Source organism: Phyllobates terribilis, unplaced genomic scaffold, assembly GCF_046119375.1.
Source record: "Phyllobates terribilis strain yellow unplaced genomic scaffold, ASM4611937v1 Scaffold_2__4_contigs__length_985480577, whole genome shotgun sequence".
NCBI lineage: Eukaryota > Metazoa > Chordata > Amphibia > Anura > Dendrobatidae > Phyllobates > Phyllobates terribilis.
Genome location: NW_027362762.1, coordinates 941639424 through 941660981, shown reverse-complemented (window position 1 = coordinate 941660981; position 21558 = coordinate 941639424). Strand labels below are relative to the sequence as shown.

Here is a 21558-nt window from a genome sequence, read left to right as displayed (position 1 = left end):
AGGTCGAAAGGATGGCGTATGCACAGCTGCAAACCTCTGAAGGACCCTGCATCTTGTTGTTCGGGGGACGTTGGAGGCACCAGCAGCTTCAAAAACTTGTCTGCTGATATGACAAGGCTTTTTTGCCGCTGCTCTTTCAACCTGACGTAATTGCCTGTAGGAAAGAGTCCTCAATTTGCCCTTATCAGCACGCACACGTGTGTACTGTGAATCAGCTACATACTTCTTGATTGCCAAGACACTTCATCCTGATCATCGCACAATGTTGATTGTAGTCATGCCTTGACCTAAACACTCCACAATTTGTTGCTTCTCAGCAGCCGACACATCCTTTTTCTTTCCCATTTTGGCAGAAAATGTAGGCTGCTTAATAATGTGAGACAGCCTTCTTAAGTAGTCTTGCCTTTCATTGGACACACCTGCCAAACTAATTAGCACAGGTGTCTGCAATTGCTTACAGTGATATAAAGAGCCCTGACACACATCACCATCAATGAGTTTAACTGACAAACAAACAAATTCTTCCCTTATCACTCCTAAACACTTTTTGCATAATAATTTGGAACACAGTGTACATGTGCTTTTCCACAAAACACCAGTGGTTCACGTAGTGAATCTTACAGTTCTAACTTGCCAACCGTGGTCTGTATGGAGTTGTTCAATAAAGGGCCCAAAATTAAGATAACATAGATGGGAGAGGTCTCTATGAATAGGAATTCCTAAGTATTTGATACCCTGTGAGGGACAGGCAAAGGGAAAGTTGGACTGGATGGAATCCTATATGGATTTGGGGAGGGAGACATCGAGGGCCTCAGACTTCGCTGCATTGATTTTAAAATTTGACCATGTAACAAAGTGATCTATTTCAGCCATAACAGCATGGATGGATATATGTGATTGAGTGATATATACTAGGACATCATCAGCAAATAGAGAGCACTTGTACTCGGTGCCTCCCACCTCAATCCACCTAATATTGGGGTTATGGCGAATTGATGAGAGCAGGTGCTCCGTCACTAGGATGTATAAGAGAGGGGACAGAGGACATCACTGCCTTGTCCCATTGGTGATTGTGAAAGGTGATGAAAATGTTCTGACGCGCCCCCTGGGCCTTGGGACACCCGGAGCCGGACCCTTTTTGGTGGATGCTGGTGGTTGTAGTCTCCGTGGCGGCGACCCGGTTCCGTGGCTCAGGGCGGTCAAACCAGTGGCGGAACTATTTATGTGGTTTTGATGTTTAAATGTCCGACTACGCCACCCGTGGATTGCGGTCAGAGTGAACCGCCGCTCCAGGGCAGACCGCTGAGGCTGGTGTTGTGGGTGCAGCAGAGCGTAGCATAACTCCCCACGGGAGGAGTATAGCCTCAGGGCAGTGTATGCGGAGGATGGGGGTGATGGTGCAGGGCAGCAGCAGTAATGACACGGAGTCAGTGATGCAGTCCAGGGCCTTTACTCACAGTTCTTATTATCCAGACCACGTCTGCAGGTAACGGCTGCCCACGTCGTACTGTGCTCACCAGGTGAGGGGCTCAGACAACTCCCAGATAACTTTGGAGCGCTTCACAGGACCCCCTTTGTGTGTCCTTTGTCTGGCCTTTCTTACCAACCCTTCTGTCCGGCTGCCTCGGGCCTCCTCTTGGTAAACTTGGCGCCAGTTTCCCTGACCCTATGTGGTGCCTTCCTAGCGGGTGTAGCGAGGGGCTGCGCCACATAAAATGTCACAGCCTCCTGTTTCTAGCTGAGGGTCGTTTCCTGCCTCCACTAGTTTCGGGGACCGGTCTCCCCCTTTGGCCTGACCCCTCCACGCAGGTGGATTCGGGCGTGCGGTGGCGACTCGCCCGTCCGCACCCCTGGGATCCCTTCGTTCCTCGTTCCTGGAGCCTTCTCCGCTCCTCTTCCTTCCTTCTCCCTCTTCCAGGCCTGGGCCTCTGTTACTAGGCCCGCCTCCGGAGCAGAGCTCATGCAGAGCCCCTGCTCCCTGCCACTTCTGCTCAGACTTCTCTGCACTGAACTAAGATGGTGCCCACCTTTTATACTCCCTTCTCAATGCACCCAGGAACTGCTTCCTCCCTGCTCCTGCACTACAGGGTTCCCCTTCCTCAGTGTTCCCTCCCCCCACTCCAGCCAGGGACAGGGACTGTCGTGCCCATCTCAGGGGCATATTGGTCGCCCTGCCCCACGGCAATGTGGTGTAATGCATGCAGGTGTCGGGTCCTGATCCACACTACATCCTTACCTGAGAGTGAGATATCACACCTCTGGGTGAGGTGCAATACCTCTGTAGCAACCGAGCCCTCAGGGTGCTACAGTTCCATTTATCTTCAGCCTAGGTGACGTATTGCGATAAAGGGCCGTGATTTTGGCTATAAAAGGGTCCCCTAGACCCCTACCCCAAGCTTTTTAAGAGAATCATATATGGCGTGCCAGGAGACTCTATGGAATGCTTTCTCAGCATCCAACGAGAGTATCTAATTACAAATTTTTAACTGCATCTAGCCCAGGAAATACTTTGTGCCTAGTAGCAGTGTCTGCTAGTCAGCGGATTATCCCGGCTGTTAAGCAAGCTACACCACCTGTAGTTTGGACACTTAATTTTTTCAAAGGAAATGCTTCGGGACCACGGGATACTCAGTGAAGAGCATCAGGAGGCACCCCAAGGCATAGGGGCTGGGACTGGCAGTAGGATGCCTTGCGGTGGACAGCCGAGCTCGATCCTTATAAAAGCTTTTTAACTGCAGCAGCTTTAGTGGACGCTACTGGAGCTGGAATTACGCGGCTGCTGGCATGAGACTTGCCCTCCAATAGATCCTTGTAAATGGATTTAAAGTGTATTCATTCAAATTAGAGAAACAATTTAAATTAAAAAGCTTAGAGCTGCCTCCACCACAGAGGGGCTCGCTCGACCCACCAGCGGACAGGCACCAGTATTGGGAGAGGGGGGCTGGCCGTCAGGGTTCACCGCGGCTCTGGCACAAACCCGGCGACGCGGAGGTGGCACGGGCAGGAGCGGACTGAACGTGTCGGCTTCTCACTTTTTGGATTTTAGAAGGGCATGACATGCCTATATCTGTGTCTCCCCCTCCTTTTACTCCTCCACCTCTTTTCTTTTCGCATGACTATATGTACTTGTCACTTTTCCATGTGTTAGTTGTGTCTTCTGAGCAGTTTGTCAGCTTTTGGACACCTTTGAAGGTGTTTTCTATGTGTTTCTATGTGTTTTTGTTTGCCTGCCATTGGTTTTAACGGTGTTCGAAGGTGTTCGACAAACAGTTCGGCGAACACACGGGTGTTCGACGAACCGAACCGAACTCGAACACTACGGGGGTGGCTCAACACTATTCTTAACCTGCTGGGTTTAATTGAAAGCTTTGTGTGTTGGCTTGCGTAGGTTAGGAAGACAGTTTAAAGAGGACCTGCCACTTGCCCAAAACAATTGAGTTAAATACCGTGAACACTCTTTTCCATTTTGCACTGCGTCGCTCATTTGCAGATATATTCACATTTATTTCTTCTGGAGCGTAGTATGTGAAATCTCTGCTTGAACTTTTCTTCTCTGGGGGCATGCGCCTTCAACCCTCCCTTGCTGCCAATCACAGCACGGCAGTGTCTGAGACTGCTAGATCAGCAGCCAGGCTGTGATTGGCAGCATCTGTGAGGGCGGGGAGAAAGAGCACACCCCCAGAGAAGACTCTGAAGAAACGCCCAGTTGCACTACAAGCAGAGATTTCACATGGTGCGCTCCAAAACAGCAAATGTGAATATCTTCGCAATGGAGGGACGTAGCGCAAAACGGAAAAGAGCAGCAGAAACAGGGGAGATCAGGGATTGTTATAATTATTATTTTAACAATTATTTCGAGCAAGTGACAGTTCCCCTTTAAGTGTCAGAGGATTTTAATAAATCTGCCCCAATGCTGTGTTATGCCTAGCATTGGGCCCGAGGGAGTGGAGCATAATACAGGCATTCTCTCATTGGTAAGAGATCTCTGTGTCACGCTCCACCCCCTTGGAACCTATAATTGACAGAGCACAATGGGGGGAATTTATTATTTTGAGTTGCACCAGTTGTGACACAGGTTCTGGCACACATTATATTTGTACTATAATTTGCAACTTTTTATTCCTCTCGCTACTTATAGAACAGTAGGAAGAAAAGTGGATGGGGTTTTGAAAAGTGGATCGGGTTAAAAGGAGGGAAGCCGACGACAGTCGGACAACTTTATTGAAGGGATCACAAGTATGGCCTTTGAGGCCCTCTGAGCTGTTCCTGCCACTGCCGCTCCTATGAGATGGGGATAAGTGGTTAGACTCCTACCAATCAGACATTGATGATATACCAGAATATATACATCCAAAGGCAGGGAACTCGCCTGCTATGGGGCCACTGTCATAACCGAACCAATTCCCATGACCCTGTGACAACAGCTACCCGCAGCTAGTTGCCCAAATAAACAATGCCATATAGTGCCGTCACCACCATTATAAAAACAATATTCTGTACAATAACACCATATAGTGCTGAAGTAATACCAATATATAGTGACCAACTAACTTCTATGCAAAAATTATTCTAATAACGGCACTATACAATGTCTAAATTAAGGGTCTCAAACAGGGGCGGACCTACCGCCCGTGCAGCCCGTTCATTGAACGGGGGCCCCGAGGGAGAGGGGGCCCCTCCTGCCTCCAGCAGGGCCGCCATCAGGGCATGACTGTCCTGACTCCAGTATGGGGCCTGGCCGGTCGGGTCCCCCCTCGGAGCCCCATTGGGGCCCCCCTCTTGTGCGTCTCCTCATGGGACCCCCGCAGGGCCGCGTCAGCTCCCGGTCAAATGCTGGGGCCCTGAGCAGGCGGGGGCCCTCACTGTCGGGCACCCCGCGCGCTATGGGAACCGTGAGCGGAGGAGAGCGGTGTCAGCGCCCGCTCCCCCCCCCGCTTGCTCAGGGCCCCGGCACCCGGCACAATACTTACCCCTCCCCGTGCCTCCGCAGCAGCTCCTGCATCCTCAGCGGCTGCTGCACTGTGACGTCTCAGGTCAGAGGGCGCGTCTTTACACCGTGCTCTCTCCTGAGCAGTCACAGATCACAGCGGGATGAGGCCCGCGACGCTGGAGTCCGGAGCAGAGCAGCAGGTGAAACGTGAGGTGAGTATTTGATTTTTTTTTTTATTGTATGGAGGCCGGTGGCAGTATAAGGGAGGGGGGTGAGGTGGGGGTGTGTGACAACCTGCATGGGGCATTATAAGGGAGGGGGGTGTGTGTGACATCCTGCATGGGGCATTATAAGGGAGGGGGGTGTGTGTGACATCCTGCAGTGCATGGGGCATTATAAGGGGGGGGGGGTAACATCCTGCATGGGGCATTATAAGGGAGGGGGTGTGTGTGACATCCTGCATGGGGTATTATAAAGGAGGGGTGTGTGTGACATCCTGCATGGGGTATTATAAAGGAGGGGTGTGTGTGACATCCTGCTTGGGGCATTATAAGGAAGGGGGTGTGTGTCATCCTGCATGGGGCATTATAAGGGGGGGTGACATCCTATATGGGGGGGGGAACAGCCTGCATGGAGCGTTATATGGGGGCCAGTATTCTGTATGGAGCGTTATATGGGGGCCAGTATCCTGCATGGAGCGTTATATGGGGGCCAGTATCCTGCATGGAGCGTTATATGGGGGCCAGTATTCTGTATGGAGATTTATATGGGGGCCAGTATTTCGTATGAAGCGTTATATGGGGGCCAGTATCCTGTATGGAGTGTTATATGGGGGCCAGTATTCCGTATGGAGCGTTATATGGGGGCCAGTATTCTGTATGGAGCATTTTATGGGGGCCAGTATTCTGTATAGAGCATTATATGGGGGCCAGTATCCTGTATGGAGCGTTATATGGGGGCCAGTATTCTGTATGGAGCGTTATATGGGGGCCAGTATTCTGTATGGAGCATTATATGGGGGCCAGTATCCTGTATGGAGCGTTATATGGGAGCCAGTATTCTGTATGGAGCATTATATGGGGGCCAGTATCCTGTATGGATCGTTATATGGGGACCAGTATCCTGTATGGAGCATTTTATGGGGGCCAGTTTTCTGTATGGAGCATTTTATGGGGGCCAGTCTCCTGTATGGAGCATTTTATGGGGGCCAGTATACTGTGTGGAGCGATTCGCTGGTTTCTGAGCTATTGTGGAATTTACAATAGATATCGCTCATGTAATGTAAGAAGTGAAATCTTTGCATTGTACTATATATATATTTCTCTTCGGTATCTGTGCATCATGAATCGTGGTATGTGTTAAAGGGGCCCATTGAGACTCTTTCGCCCTGGGCCAACAAAAACCTGGAGCCGGCCCTGGGCCCCCGGCCCCATGCTGAGAGCTAAGCGCCGGGACATCTCAGCGCTGCTTTCCTCTGTGTAGCAGTGCAGCGCTGCTGCGGCAGAGCCTTCATGATTCCCCTGACTTACGGTCATGTGACGGCGCCGTCACATGGCCGGAAGTCAGGAGAACCTGGTGGCAGCGACGTGGACGAGCGCCAGGATTCTGCAGGGATCGCATGGGGGTAAGTATAACAAGTTTTATTTTTTTTAATACAATTAATTAACTAGGAGTGGGGGGAATCAGAGATGCACGGGGGGGATGAGATGCACATGGGGGGGATGAGATGCACGGGGGGGATGAGAGCTGCACATGGGGGGATGAGAGCTGCACATGGGGGGGGATGAGAGATGCACATGGGGGGGGTGAGAGATGCACATGGGGGGGATGAGAGATGCACGAGGGGGGATGAGAGCTGCACATGGGGGGGATGAGAGCTGCACATGGGGAGGTGAGAGATGCACATGGGGGGGTTATGTTTACATAACTTTGTTGCCCTATGAAGGGCAGGGGGGGGGGCCCAAAAATGTCTTGCACAGGGGCCCACTACAGTCTGTGTCCGCCCCTGGTCTCAAACAAGCGGCCCGCGGGCCGCATGCGGCCCCTTAGGCTGCTTCTTGCGGCCCACAGGCACAGACCCCGTAACGATCGCGGCTCTCTCCAGCAGCCGCCGACATCAGCGCTGTAATGCAGAGTATTGCCGCGCAGAGACCGGCTCTCTGCACAGCAATACCAGTGCCAGCCGCCGGCCTATCAGAGGCCAGCAGCTGACCTCTGCGTCCCAGCGCAGCGGCGTATGACGTCACTGACACGCGCAGATGTCAACTGCTGGCCCAGGTATTGCTGTGCAGAGAGCCGGTCTCTGCGCGGCAATACTCTGCATTACAGCGCTGATGTCGGCGGCTGCTGGAGAGAGCCGCGATAGTTACGGGGTCTGTGCCTGCGGGCCACAGGTGCAGAAAGGACGCCGAGGGAACGGAGGACAGGTGAGAATATGGGGGACCTGTGCTCAATATGGGGGGGGCACTGTGCGCAGTATGGGGGGGATGGGGACCCTGAGCGCAGTATGGGGGGATGGGGACCCTGAGCGCAGTATGGGGGAACGGGGACCCTGAGCGCTGTATGGGGGGACGGGGACCCTGAGCGCTGTATGGGGGGACGGGGACCCTGAGCGCAGTATGGGGGGGGGACGGGGACCCTGAGCTCAGTATGGGGGGGACGGGGACCCTGAGCGCAGTATGGGGGGGTACGAGGACTCTGAGCGCTGCATGGGGGGACGGGAACCCTGAGCGCAGTATGGGGGATGGGTACCCTGAGCGCAATATGGGGGGACGGGGACCCTGAGCGCAGTATGGGGGGACGGGGACCCTGAACGCAGTATGGGGGGACGGGGACCCTGAGCGCAGTATGGGGGGACGGGGACCCTGAGCGCAGTATGGGAGGACGGGGACCCTGTGCGCAGTATGGGGGGACGGGGACCCTGAGCGCAGTATGGGGGGACGGTGACCCTGTGCGCAGTATGGGGGGACGGGGACCTTGTGCACAGTATGGGGGGACGGGGACCCTGTGCGAAGTATGGGGGGACGGGGACCTTGTGCGTAGTATGGGGGGGGGACTTGGATGGGGGACATGTCTGCAACATGGGGACCTGGATCGGGGACATGTCTGCAAGATAAGGACCAGGATGGGGGACCATGTCTGCAATATGGGGGACCATGTCTACAATATGGGGACCATGTCAACAATATGGGGAACCTGGATGGATGATCATGTCTGCAATATGGGGGACCAGGATGGGGGACCATGTCTGCAATATGGGGGACCTGGATTGGGGACCACGTCTGCAATATGGGGGACCTGGATGGGGGACCATGTCTGCAATATGGGGGACCTGGATGGGGGACCATGTCTGCAATATGGGGACCATGTCTGCAATATGGGGGACCTGGATGGGGGACCATGTCTGCAATATGGGGGACCTGGATGGGAGACCATGTCTGCAATATGGGGGACCTGGATGGGGGACCTGGATGGGAGACCATGTCTGCAATATGGGGGACCAGGATGGGAGACCATGTCTGCAATATGGGGGACCTGGATGGGAGACCATGTCTGCAATATGGGGGACCTGGATGGGAGACCATGTCTGCAATATGGGGGACCTGGATGGGAGACCATGTCTGCAATATGGGGGACCTGGATGGGAGACCATGTCTGCAATATGGGGGACCTGGATGGGAGACCATGTCTGCAATATGGCGGACCTGGAGGGGAGACCATGTCTGCAATATGGGGGACCTGGAGGGGAGACCATGCCTGCAATATGGGGGACCTGGAGGGGAGACCATGTCTGCAAGATGAGGACCAGTTCAAAAGGTGTATAGAAAATAAAATGGTATCACTAAAAATGTCACTTTGTCATGCAAATAATGCGGCCCCCCAAATTAAATGTTTTTCCGTGTGCGGCCCATATGCCCAGCTGAGTTTGAGGCCCCTGGTCTAAATAATAGTACTTCCCCTCTGCCACTAGGGGGAGCTCAGGGTATATGGATACAGTTCCCATAAAGTTCAATAGTAACTGCATAAATCCACATACAGTGAGCTCCCCCTAGTGGTGGCTTCAAGCAACCAGAATTATATTCTTTATCAAGTCAGAAAAAATCTGAAAAATGAGCTTTCTACTGCCACCAGCGCATTGTAAGTAAAAACGAAGATCCAAGCATTTTTGTTTTTATTATACATTTTCTTATTTTCTGTACGCAGCTCTTATGCGGACCTAGGCAGTCTGATTCTGCAATAATTTTACCTCCTCCTCTTCAACTATCTGCAGATTAACAAAGAGGAAGGAATAATTGATTTATTTGTAGTCTGTAACTAGGACAAGTCATGGCTTTGCATAGAAGCTGCATACATAAAACGGCATACTATATTTAATCAAAAATATTTAGAGGGTTGTTTATTTTAAATGGACTTTAGCAATAAAAAAAATAGTTGGAAAGGTGGTCATATCCTTTAAAAACCGTTTTCAAAGGACTTTCCTGTTGCTAAACTGGTCTCAGGTTTTCCTTTAATTCTTCTAACAGCTGAGGTTTTGCTACAATTGTTTCCAAACCAACCAATCCAGTGCTCAAATAACATTGTTATTTAGAGTTATACCACCATAAAATACCCAAATATCACTGCCCAAATAACAGATCTGCCCTCCAATGTGTGTGCAGATAAATTAATACAGCCATATAATGGCTACATTCCTGGGGAGATGAACACCTTTGATATTTTTATGGAAACTCTTCTGCTCCTTTAACCAAATTCTCGGCTCGCAGCGCTGAGTCTTATTTCAGCTTTTCATTGCAATTTGAATAGATTTGCATAGAAACATAAAAGACATCTCTGATGCATTACATGATGCACATCTCCTCCTGACAGCGGCAGATCAGGCCAAAGAGACAGGCGGGCAAAACAGGGGAATAAAAGAGACCCGTGAAAATGGACCTGACGGCCTGATATAACCTCTGACATCCAGGTAAAGTAATAACCAGAGGCAGATCGGGACCCCCCAACAATATTACTCATTGGCCCCACATAGTCCAATGTAAATCGCCTATTCTCCACATTAATGCAATCCTGATCAAATATTAATGACTCATTTATGTCGCATTGTGGCCTTTAAGTAAAGCAGAATAGTGAGTGCAGCTCTGGAGTATAATACAGGATGTAACTCAGGATCAGTACAGGATCAGTAATGTAATGTATGTACACAGTGACTGCAGCAGGAGAATAGTGAGTGCAGCTCTGGAGTATAATACAGGATGTAACTCAGGATCAGTAATGTAATGTATGTACACAGTGACTGCACCAGCAGAATAGTGAGTGCAGCTCTGGAGTATAATACAGGATGTAACTCAGGATCAGTAATGTAATGTATGTACACAGTGACTGCACCAGCAGAATAGTGAGTGCAACTCTGGAGTATAATACAGGATGTAACTCAGGATCAGGAATGTAATGTATGTACACAGTGACTCCACCAGCAGAATAGTGAGTGCAGCTCTGGAGTATAATACAGGATGTAACTCAGGATCAGGAATGTAATGTATGTACACAGTGACTACACCAGCAGAATAGTGAGTGAAGCTCTGGGGTATAATACAGGATGTAACTCAGGATCAGTACAGGATCAGTAATGTAATGTATGTACACAATGACTGCACCAGCAGAATAGTGAGTGCAGCTCTGGAGTATGATACGGGATAAGTAATGTCATGTATGTACACAATGACAGCACCAGCAGAATAGTGAGTGCAGCTCTGGAGTATAATACAGGATGTAACTCAGGGTCAGTACAGGATCAGTAATGTAATGTATGTACACAATGACTGCACCAGCAGAATAGTGAGTGCAGCTCTGGAGTATGATACAGGATAAGTAATGTCATGTATGTACACAATGACAGCACCAGCAGAGTAGTGAGTGCAGCTCTGGAGTATAATAGAGGATGTAACTCAGGATCAGTAATGTAATGTATGTACACAGTGACTCCACCAGCAGAATAGTGAGTGCAGCTCTGGAGTATAATACAGGATGTCACTCAGGATCAGTAAAGTAATGTATGTACACAATGACTGCACCAGCAGAATAGTGAGTGCAGCTCTGGAGTATGATACAGGATAAGTAATGTCATGTATGTACACAATGACAGCACCAGCCTAATAGTGAGTGCAGCTCTGGAGTATAATACAGGATGTAACTCAGGATCAGTACAGGGTCAGTAATGTAATGTATGTACACAGTGACTGCACCAGCAGAATAGTGAGTGCAGCTCTGGAGTATAATACAGGATATAACTCAGGGTCAGTACAGGATGAGTAATGTACAGGAACTATCCTTTATATAAATCAATCCTGAACTTTTTACTCTCCCTAAGGGTGAAAATGTTGAAGGAATAATGTTGTTTCATATACGGTAAAAACAAGTGTTTCATCTACCCACGGAAAAAACCCGTAAAATATCACCTTGTACTCGGTTCTCCGCCTGTGTTATAAATATTGCGGAGTGGAACCTGGAGTTAAACAGAAGGAATTATAAAACCAATCAATAGACTCTTGAAAAAAAATTGTAGAGCGTGATGTAAAAGTACTGGTGTGACCTTCTCAGCCCGCGCCTCATTTACCTGCACGTTCAAGCTGTTCCGCAATGTACTGCGAGTCTGAGAGCAGGAAGAATCAATAGCCGGTGGGACTCCTCAGCCGCCTGTTGGGTTCTGCTACATATTAAAGCGAGAGTACAGCTTAGATTTCTGCAAACATTCACAGGTGATAAATGAATCCTAATTTGCTTCCAGTTCACACTCCACTACAGTAACTGCATAAGCTTCGTTTATCTCTAGACTTGCAACTCTCCCCTCAATATATTTTGTATTCTGCTTAGCAAACCCTTGTCTTCCTGTCTCTGGTCGACAACAACATGAGAACTATATCATTACAGGTGATGCAGCGGTCACAAGAAGCTGTCTGCAATACAGCGGACTGCCTCTCCATGCTGCACAGACTTGTTTTAAGTAACCCCGACCCAACAAGCAGGAAACGTAAAGATGATTGCAAAATGATTTACATTTTATAAATTTATATGAATGTGACATGCAGAAGTAGTGCTGTTGCTTCAAAAGCATCCAGCAACTGTTCCAAATAACAAAAGCACAGGAGACAGGAAGTGTTGTGCTTCAGAAGCAGCCAGCAACTAGAGGGGTTAACACAATCACAGGAGACACGGAGTGTTTTAGCAGAGCCCCAGGGGGATTGTGGGGAACTTGCTATTGTAGTCTGGCTGAAGCCAAAGAGAAAGTTAGTGTGTTATCTGGATCTCACAGAAGACAACTGAACAGGATTCAAATCAGGAGAGAAACTAAACACAGGTCAGATATACTCCCTGAGCTAACAATACAGAGTATTATCAGGCAGAAAGATAAGGACTGGAATGAATTGTGTCACAGGGATCATCACCCTCATAAAACACTCCTTCCCCTCCATCTCTATGCAAGATAAAGAATGCTGTGTACTAGTGAGTCCCTGCGAAGGAAAAGCCTGCTGTTTATGCATAGAAGTGTGCTGCCAAGAGATCTAATCTGTGCTGAATTATGCTACTGAAAAGACTGACATTACTGTGCCTGCTTTATGAGACTGTACTGTAATGAAGATTGTTGCTGTAATATCCCTGAATTGCACTGGCCGTGCTTCAGTTTAAATTCCGCTGTTAAAATGTTGAAAAAGACTCTTGTCAGATGTGTCTGGTCATCAACTGAATCTATCGCATGCCTGAGAGAAGCTGCAGCCTATGGTCGCCCTGAGTGATGGTTCCCCCAGGATTCCAAAGAATTTATGAAACCTGTCTCGCCCTATCTGAACCTAGCGGCATGCATGCAACATTGGTGACCTGTACGGGGAGTCCTGAGTGGGAATTAGCGTGTAGAGGGAGAAGAGGAAAAGTGTCTGGAAAAACACAGCAGCACCTCAACTCAACTCTGCTACACCAGTTAAAGTGGACCAGCCCTAAAGAAAACTCACTAGCAGCAATGGATGTGGAAATACAAATGGACAGAATTAGTGAGCGGTTTCTTCAGTTAACCTGTGAAGAACTGAGAACCGTAGCAGAACATATAAAGATGTCACTCAGAGCAACAGATTTCTAAAGCACACAACCGCAGGCAACTGTTAGCTGCCATTAATGCAAAAATGGATGAGCTGGGGGAGAAAGAAGCTGAAGATGTCATGGGGACGTTCCTCCAGGAGCTAACACAATTTCTAACCAGGTTGAAGTTGGAGGACGGAGGGCCGGCATCAATTACCAAAAGAGGGAATCTCCGTCCACAGACAGAACTACAGGAATTGAAAGAACAATTCAAAGCCCTAACAACAGCCCTGCAGGAATCGACCAAAACCTATGAAAGGGTGATAGACTCAGATAGGACCTTTAACCTGCTCGGGTTAGATAAATCAGGAAGACAGTCCTCTCTAACACCACAAATCACCATAAGGAAAGAATTCAAGATCCTGGGACAGATTGGAGAGTGTAAACAGAAAGAGAAACTGTCTTATAGGAACTTGTTGCACCAGATCGATGCAGACTTACAGAAAGGCTACCAGCCAGATGAGATCGTTGAGGGAGTGGTGAAAGCGATCAGCCCAGGATTGAACCTCCATAGTATGCTAGAAATGAAGAGTCAATTGACCTTGCAACAGCTGAAGATGATTTTAAAAGGGCACTATAAAGAAGAGAGTACTTCAGAATTGTTCCACTGACTCATTAACCTCTCACAGAAAAATAATGAATTACCCCAAAGTTTCTTGTTCAGAGCAATTGAACTGAAGGATAGACTGTTGTTTGCATCCAGAGATGTAGAAGCGGATGAGAGGTTTGATGCTGGACTAGTCCAGAAGAAGTTCTTGAGATCATTGGGAATGGGGTTAATCAGCAAAGACATCAAGTTGCAGCTGAAACAGTACCTAGAAGATCCTGGCATTCTGGGTGAAGTCCTAATTGAAAAAAATGAATGAGGCCGCTAGTTTGGAGTCAGAGAGCGAACAAAAGTTAAAGAAAGGCTCTGCTCCTAAAATCACCAAAGTGAGTCAGCTGAAGTTGGAGACCGCTGGTGGCCAGTCCGAAGATAATCATGAAAGACATTATGCCAAGGAATGCCAATGGTCACAGTCGTTTGGGTTAAAAGACAGGAGGGTGTCAGTGCAGGGCGGCTGGTAACCGCGACACGGAGGAGACCCCAGAAGCAAATCCAAATCTCACCAAACCCCAGAACGGCGCATGACGTAAAACGGCTGCGTCAGTGCTATCCCCAAGTGTGTTCCCGTCTACCACAGCTGCAAGAGAGACAGGGGCATCAGTTACTTAATGACCAGTGCAGAGTTCAAATGATGTACTCCTGGGAGGAGGATTCCTCGGTCAGTAAAGATAGCCTCATCAGCCTAATCGGTGAAAGGTGCTTTATACAGTGCCAGCTAGATGGACTCCTTGTAAAAACACTGTGGGCACAGGAGCCCAAGCGAGCCTTTTAAATGAAGAATGGAGAAGGCGCTACCTTCCACATACCTGCCTTCAATCGTTAAAAGAACTCTTAGGACCAGTGGAACTCCACGGCAATGCCATCAACCAGACCGAAATCTCTTTCATAGGCTGGGTGGAAGTGACTTTCCAACTGATGGCCACGAAGAACAGCAACACTATTGAGCTTTTGGTATCTTTTCTCGTGACCAGTCATCAGAAAGTGGCAGAGGATCCTATCCTGGGTTATAATGTAATCAGTGAGGTCATCACGAAACACAAGTCAGGGACGCTGGTGGTGGATGCAATTGCCACCTCGCTTGCCATATCCAACGCTGCGGCGGAAAATGTAATTCATAGAGTAAATAAAGCACAGAATACAATGGACCTAAAAGAAGTCAAGGTAGGCTGGCGCCCAACCATCATCCCTGCAAACCAAATGGTGGGGGTGAGGTGTGGAGTCCGAGTAGAACCGGGAAGAAAAGTCTAGAAAAGTCTGTTCGTGCCAAAACACTCCTCAGAACTTCCGGAAGGCCTAGTTCAAGATGAGACTGTGCTTACGATTCCTACTGGTGGATTTGCTCGAGTGACAGTACAGGTGATGAATACTATGAAACATGAAATTAGACTGGATCCAAAGACTGTGTTAGGTCACATTGAAACCGTTAAAACTGTATATCCAGCCAGTGTGAGACCTGCCCAGGGGTCTACAGTGAATTCAGTATCCCCACCAAGGAACAGGAGTTGCCCAGGGGAGGAAATTGCACAACCCACATCGGGGTCCTGGGATCCTCCAGTATCCCTGGAACACTTGTGTGCTGAAGATATAGCGATAGCAAAATCGATGCTAAGAGAAGAGTGTCATGCATTCTCTAAGATGACTCTGATATAGGCTGTAACCCATCGTTGCAATTGAAAATCAATTTGAAAGACACGACCCCAGTAGCCAGAAGTTACATGTCTGTGCCGAAACCATTACACCGTGAAGTGAAAGAGTATTTACAAGACCTAATCAACAGAGGTTGGGTCCAAAAGTCAGTCGTCTTATTCCTCTCCTATTGTTTGTGTTAGGAAGAAGGACGGAACGTTGAGACTCTGCTGTGATTACCAGGAACTAAACCGAAAGTCAGTACCTGATCGGCACCCAATACCAAAGATCCAAGATATGCTGGATAGCCTGTCAGGAAATAACTGGTTCTCTGTCCTCGATCAGGGTAAAGCATACTACCAAGGGTTTGTCAAAGAGTCCAGTAGACCCTTGACAGCATTCATCACACCATGGGGGTTATATGAGTGGATCCGCATATCGTTTGGACTCAGTTCAGCTCCAGCAGAATTTCAGAGGAGCATGGAGACCTGTTTGTAAGGATTGAGGGACGATATCTGCCAGCCATACTTGGATGACAATGTGGTACACAGCAAAATCTTCCGGGAGCATGTTGAACACTTGAGGACCGTAGTACAGCGGTATCAAGAGCACGGAGTTAAGTTGACCCCAAAGAAGTGTGAACTGTTCAAAAGACAAGTCCGATTTCTAGGGAAAATTGTGTCCGGAGAAGGATATACCATGGACCCAGCAGAAATCCCTCCGGTACTGGCCTTAAAAGACAAGCGGCCCTCTACTGTCGGGGAGTTGAGGTAGATCTTAGGATTCCTCTCCTACTATCGTACTTACGTTCGGAACTTCTCCAGGATCGCCGCCCCACTATACCTCCTCTTGAGGGGGACGACAGAGTCAACAATACCCACGGAGAAAAAGAAGAACGTGGGTAGGACCGGGTTTAAAAGAAATAACGCCGTTTCAGCCCATTCTCTGGACAGCAGACCACCAAGAGGTATTGGAAGAACTAGTAGACTACCTGGTAAAACCACCCATCTTGGGATATCCTGATTGCAACTTACCATTTACTCTTCATTGTGACACTTCTCAAGTTGGACTGGGAACTGCCCAGTATCAGCATTAAGATGGAAAATTGAGAGTCATCGGTTACGGTTCTAGAACATTGACAGAAGAATTACCATCTACATTCCGGAAAATCGGAGTTTCTGGCATTGAAATGGGCTATCTTAGAACGATTTAGAGATTATCTCTACTACAGCAAAGAGTTTGAGGTATACACTGACAACAACCCTTTGACCTATGTCCTCACTGCAACTAAACTTAATCATAGCATAGCTTTGATGCTATGATTAATAGCGGTTTACTGCTCGAAATGCGACAGTTTTTTATATTCCCTTGTATATGTTTTGTCATTTTTTAATGGATCTACAATAAAATATTTTTTTAGATTACCTATGAATGGATGTGCAGAATTTCCTCTTCTACTGCCTATTATCGCTGCAAACTGCCAGCTGAATACTGCACCAACCGTGTTGGATTATTTGAAGTGGATATCTCTATTCGCAATGTTGGTGAGCTTCCCACCCTTCCTTTGTTTTTTTTCATTCATATAGGACAGTATCTGGATGCACCCAACGTATCAGAGGGGGTAAAGGCCTCCGTTTCCCCATCAGTCGAGGTCAGTTGCTGAGGTCATGTGAAGCAGGAAGGAGCTACAATAACTGATATAGCTCGCGAATTGTGGGAAATGGGGACTTTTCGAAGGACTGTGCATCACCCCAGATTACATTATGGAAAGGAGATGTGACGGTGCCTGGTGGGACAGACCAGTAGTTGTGAAAGACGAAAGTATAAGGGGTACGCCTTTTCGCTGGCTGTTGGGTTCTCACGAATTGGCCAATTTGTGCGCATAAAGAACCTTCATTTTTAACGTATTCTCTATAGCAGTAATGCAGTTCCAATTTCATATATTCAGTGTTCGCATGTTATAGCATTAGTGCAGATGTTATTTTTTAGCTTTAATGACTTGGTCGTCTCAGTTTGCACCTGTTCACACTTGTCTTGTCCTGTTTGGAGGTGCTGGTCAGTCTATTTGATATTTGTAATGGTAAGCACTCCATATTGGATCAGAAGATGCAAGGGACTTTTATTGTAGACTGTAGGTGTACAGTATACAGAGAGAGGGATATTGTGAAGGCACTGTATGGAACAGATTGAAGAGGGGGCATAGTAGAATAAGGGAGTACAGTGTGAAAAAGGCAAGGTATGGATATGTATATACTGCATGTATATATATATATATATTTATGTACCTATAATGGTTCAGGTGCTGTATTCATGAACTTATGATAGTTCTGGTACTGTTCCTGAAGTTACGGTGGTTCTGATGCTGTATTCCTGTACTGATGGAGGTTCTGGTGCTGTATTTATATACTGAGGGTGGTTCTGGTGTTGCAATCATGTATTGATAATTGCTCTGGTGCTGTACTCATGTAATGATGGTGGTTCTGATGATTTATTTCTGGAATGATGGTGGTTTTGGTGTTTTATTTCTGTATTGATGGTGGCTCTAGTGCTGAACTCCATTAGTGATGGTGGTTCTGGTGCTATATTCATGTACGAAGGATGGTTCTGGTGCTGTATTCATTTACTGATGGTGGTTTTGGTGATTATTCATGCACTGATAGTGTTTGTTATATTGTGTTCATGTATTGATGATGGTTTTGGTGCTGTATTCATGTACAGATTATTGTTCTGATAATGTACTCATGTACTGACATTGGTTCTGGTGCTGTTTTCATGTACTGATTACAGTTTTTATGCTATATTCATGTACTGGTGATGGTTCTGGTGATGCATTAATGTACTGATTGTGGTTTTGGTGAAACATTCATGTACTGATGGTGGTTTTGCTGCTGTATTTATGTACTGATGATGATTCTGGTTCTATATGCACAGTATGACAACAGTTTTTTTTGTGTGCTGTATATATAAGTGCTATGATATTTCACCTTGTTCCCCAAACCATTCACATTAGCCTCTGCTCCAATAAGACTCGCAATCCAATTTTTCTATATTAGACACATAAACACCTTTGTGAATTTCATAAGAATAGTAAACTTTAGGAATGTGGAAGGAAACTGGAGTACACGTAGGAAACCCACACAAGCATAGGGCAAGCATACAACTCCAAGCAGATGTTATTCCTTGTCAGATTCAAACCACAGTATTGCAAGGCATCAATATTATATATGCACTGTTTTGCACTGTCATATGTGCACTGTATAGCATTATGATCAAACAAAATATTGATATAGCCCCAAGATATTTTTCAGCACTTTACAAGAGAAATATGCACTGTATTTTGAACATGTGATTGTTATATGATAGTGCCATAGAGTGCATATATCATAGTGTCATATCTCATAGTGTTTTTATGTCATATATGCACTGTTTTTCTCTATTAAATATACACTGTATAGCACTGTTATATATGAACTTTATTGCACTATTAAATAAGCATTGTATGGCACTGTTGTACAATCATACATGTACAACATGGTACTATTATATATTACTGTATGACACAATGATATATGTCCCGTATGTTATTAATATATATAGATAGATTGATAATAGATAGATAGATATACACACTTTATGAAATCACAAATTTAGGACCTAACCGCCCACAAAAAAATAAAAAAACAAAACAGCATAATAATCTGCCTCCAAGTGACAGTCGAATAATAAATCTTTTTTGGAAAATGAACATATTTCACTTGAGACGCTTACAATGAGCCTCCATTCTGTCGCATCCTACACGGACGCCCGGACCGCCATAAATATTAGCTTTCAGGTTTACATAATGGGATAGTAAAACTTTTCATCTCTAGGAAAGGCGCCGATTGAAAAGCACCATGGGAGCAATATTAATCCTGCGCAGCACGCCGGTGCTTTGCTCTCAGTGCACGTCCTCCTCCGTGGCGGTGTAGCTCCCGGTGTAGCTCCTTCAGCTCTGCCAAATTCATAATTATTTAACTATCGTCTCTGCGAGATTACTTACTCAAGCAGCAGCTTTGTCTTGCATTGATTCCTGCAACAGCTACCTGGGCGCTGCGCCAGGTCATTTCTCTGCGTGCTCCTGCTCTTGGCAGCTTGTCTTATTCAGCAATTATACAGGTCTTAAAGGGCTGCACCTTTACTATATGACCTTTTATATCCAGGCATTATTTACAATGAGCGGTGTCAGCGGAACATGGAGGCGCCATATATTGTAGACGATTGCGCCATTAATTTCACAGGCAATTTCGATTTTGATCAATAGTAAAGTTAAGCAAAAAGATTTGCAGGATCCTGGTCCAGCGGCCACTTTGGTAGTCTGCGGTTGCCAGACCAGAGGACTTCGAGCCTCCTCTCACCCGTTGGCATCCTTGGTTCACGTTCTCATTGGTCATCGACGTTGTACCTGCATCACACCACAGTGATGACATTAAGCCGGACCTACTAATTAAAGAAGTGCCAGGGATGCTGGCAGGTAGCAGTACATCCGCAAGGCTCTGATCCGGCGGACGCTAACTACTGGCATTGCGGTTGGACCAGGGTCCTGCAATTTTAAGAGGCAGTGAAAATACTACGAATTGTTGGTTTCCTGACTTTTTATACGATAAGGTCGGATTCACACATTCATATTTCATGGTCCGAGTACAGACAGTGGATTCCCTAGCCTAAACTTCACAGCCGTTGGGGACCCACGGTCGGAGCTTCAATCCAAGAAACACGGATGTTTGGATTCATTCTGCTGACTTTCCTCTTTGGAGGGTTGAATACTTTTGCAATGCACTGTATATATATAAATATGAAAGACTCTAACGAGCCAAAAAAAAGAGATATTAAAACACATTTGGCATCTGGACATAAATCAGTGGTGGTCAGTCGTGAAACCTAACATTTGTTCGTGGACCTCCACCGCTTCATTCAGCAGGATCCGCAAAAAAAAAATTGGAGGAACACTTGCACATCACAGTGTAAAAGCAAGTGATTTAACCATCAGGGCTGTTAATCTGTCCAATTAGGAATCCTAAATTATTGTAAATTAATGGTACAAATGATCATGACAATAGGAGAAGGACAGCAAGGCAACCGCAAAAAGGGAAGGTGGTGGCAATCGACAAGTCCTCTCCTTATTCTTGATTCTCCTCTAGTTTTCCGTTTTCTAACTGAGAACCTCTGGGACATTACGTATCAGTGCCAGGTAGCGCCACAGACTGCCCAGAGTCTCACTTATGTCCTGATCCAGGTCTCGGAGTAGAAGGCTGAGACAACATCTGAAGTCTCATCAGGAGCATGACCAGACATTGCCGTGGGTGCATACAGACAAATGGGGGCCATACACATTACTGATCACATCATGGGTTGCTTTTATAAAATATTGGATCCATTTATGATTTTGATTTTCTACTTTGACATTTGGGATGATTTGTGAACCAGTTGATTTTGGTTTCCATTCACCATTGATAAGATTTTCAACTTTAATCTGTCATTCATCAGGATGCCAACGTGTGGATTTATGAGGTCATTTTTTAGAGCTGTCTACATAATGTGAATGGGGACAGGACAAGCTCAGTTTTACCCTTTAATAACCTGAGCATTTGTGGTATTTTTTAAGTTATTAGCATAGCTACCATTCATAGTCTGAAGATTAAGGAGGAGTCTTACCATTTTCCCCTGATTTCTTGTCTTTTACACTTGCTGCTCCAGAACTCTGTCTCTAGATCCGGATAAAAAAAAGGAACAAAAAATAATTATTTTGATTATTCAAACATCAACTAAAATGTTAATGAAAACAGTAAAGTGACACAATGTTACAAAACAATTCAAAAAGTTTACAAAGGATTCATAATTATACCCAATTCTCACATTCTTTTATTGACCATGTAGCCGCCTCGTGAAGAAATATGACAGCGATACTGTAAAGCCCATGTGTGCCACCAGACCTTTTCTGGTAGTTACAGCAAGTGAACCCGTTAGAAACCCACCACAGAGGTCCTGAAGACCAGCAGTGTCGCCCCGGTCCAGTGAGAGAACAATTTCACAATGGACAAAACATGATTTCCTTCTGGCCAGCAGGACATCTCAGGCAAAAATAGACAACTCACTAAATGGCGGCGGTACCACTTGTCCAGCGTTGGGACTCCAGACCCTTATACATGTTTAGGAGTGACACCAATTTAATGTACTGTATGTGAATTTTTTTTTTCTTCCACACATCTCTCTGCTTTGAAACATTTTTACTTTA

General features: G+C 46.7%; 1 long non-coding RNA gene across 1 annotated transcript in view; it reads right to left on the bottom strand.

Moving 5' to 3' along the window:
• Positions 1 to 21558, bottom strand: part of LOC141253080 (uncharacterized) — a 101871-nt gene that overhangs the window by 22566 nt on the left and 57747 nt on the right. Inside the window, exon 3 of the long non-coding RNA XR_012314220.1 lies at positions 20979 to 21030. This is a non-coding gene — a long non-coding RNA (uncharacterized lncRNA). The remainder of the gene's footprint in view (positions 1 to 20978; positions 21031 to 21558) is intronic.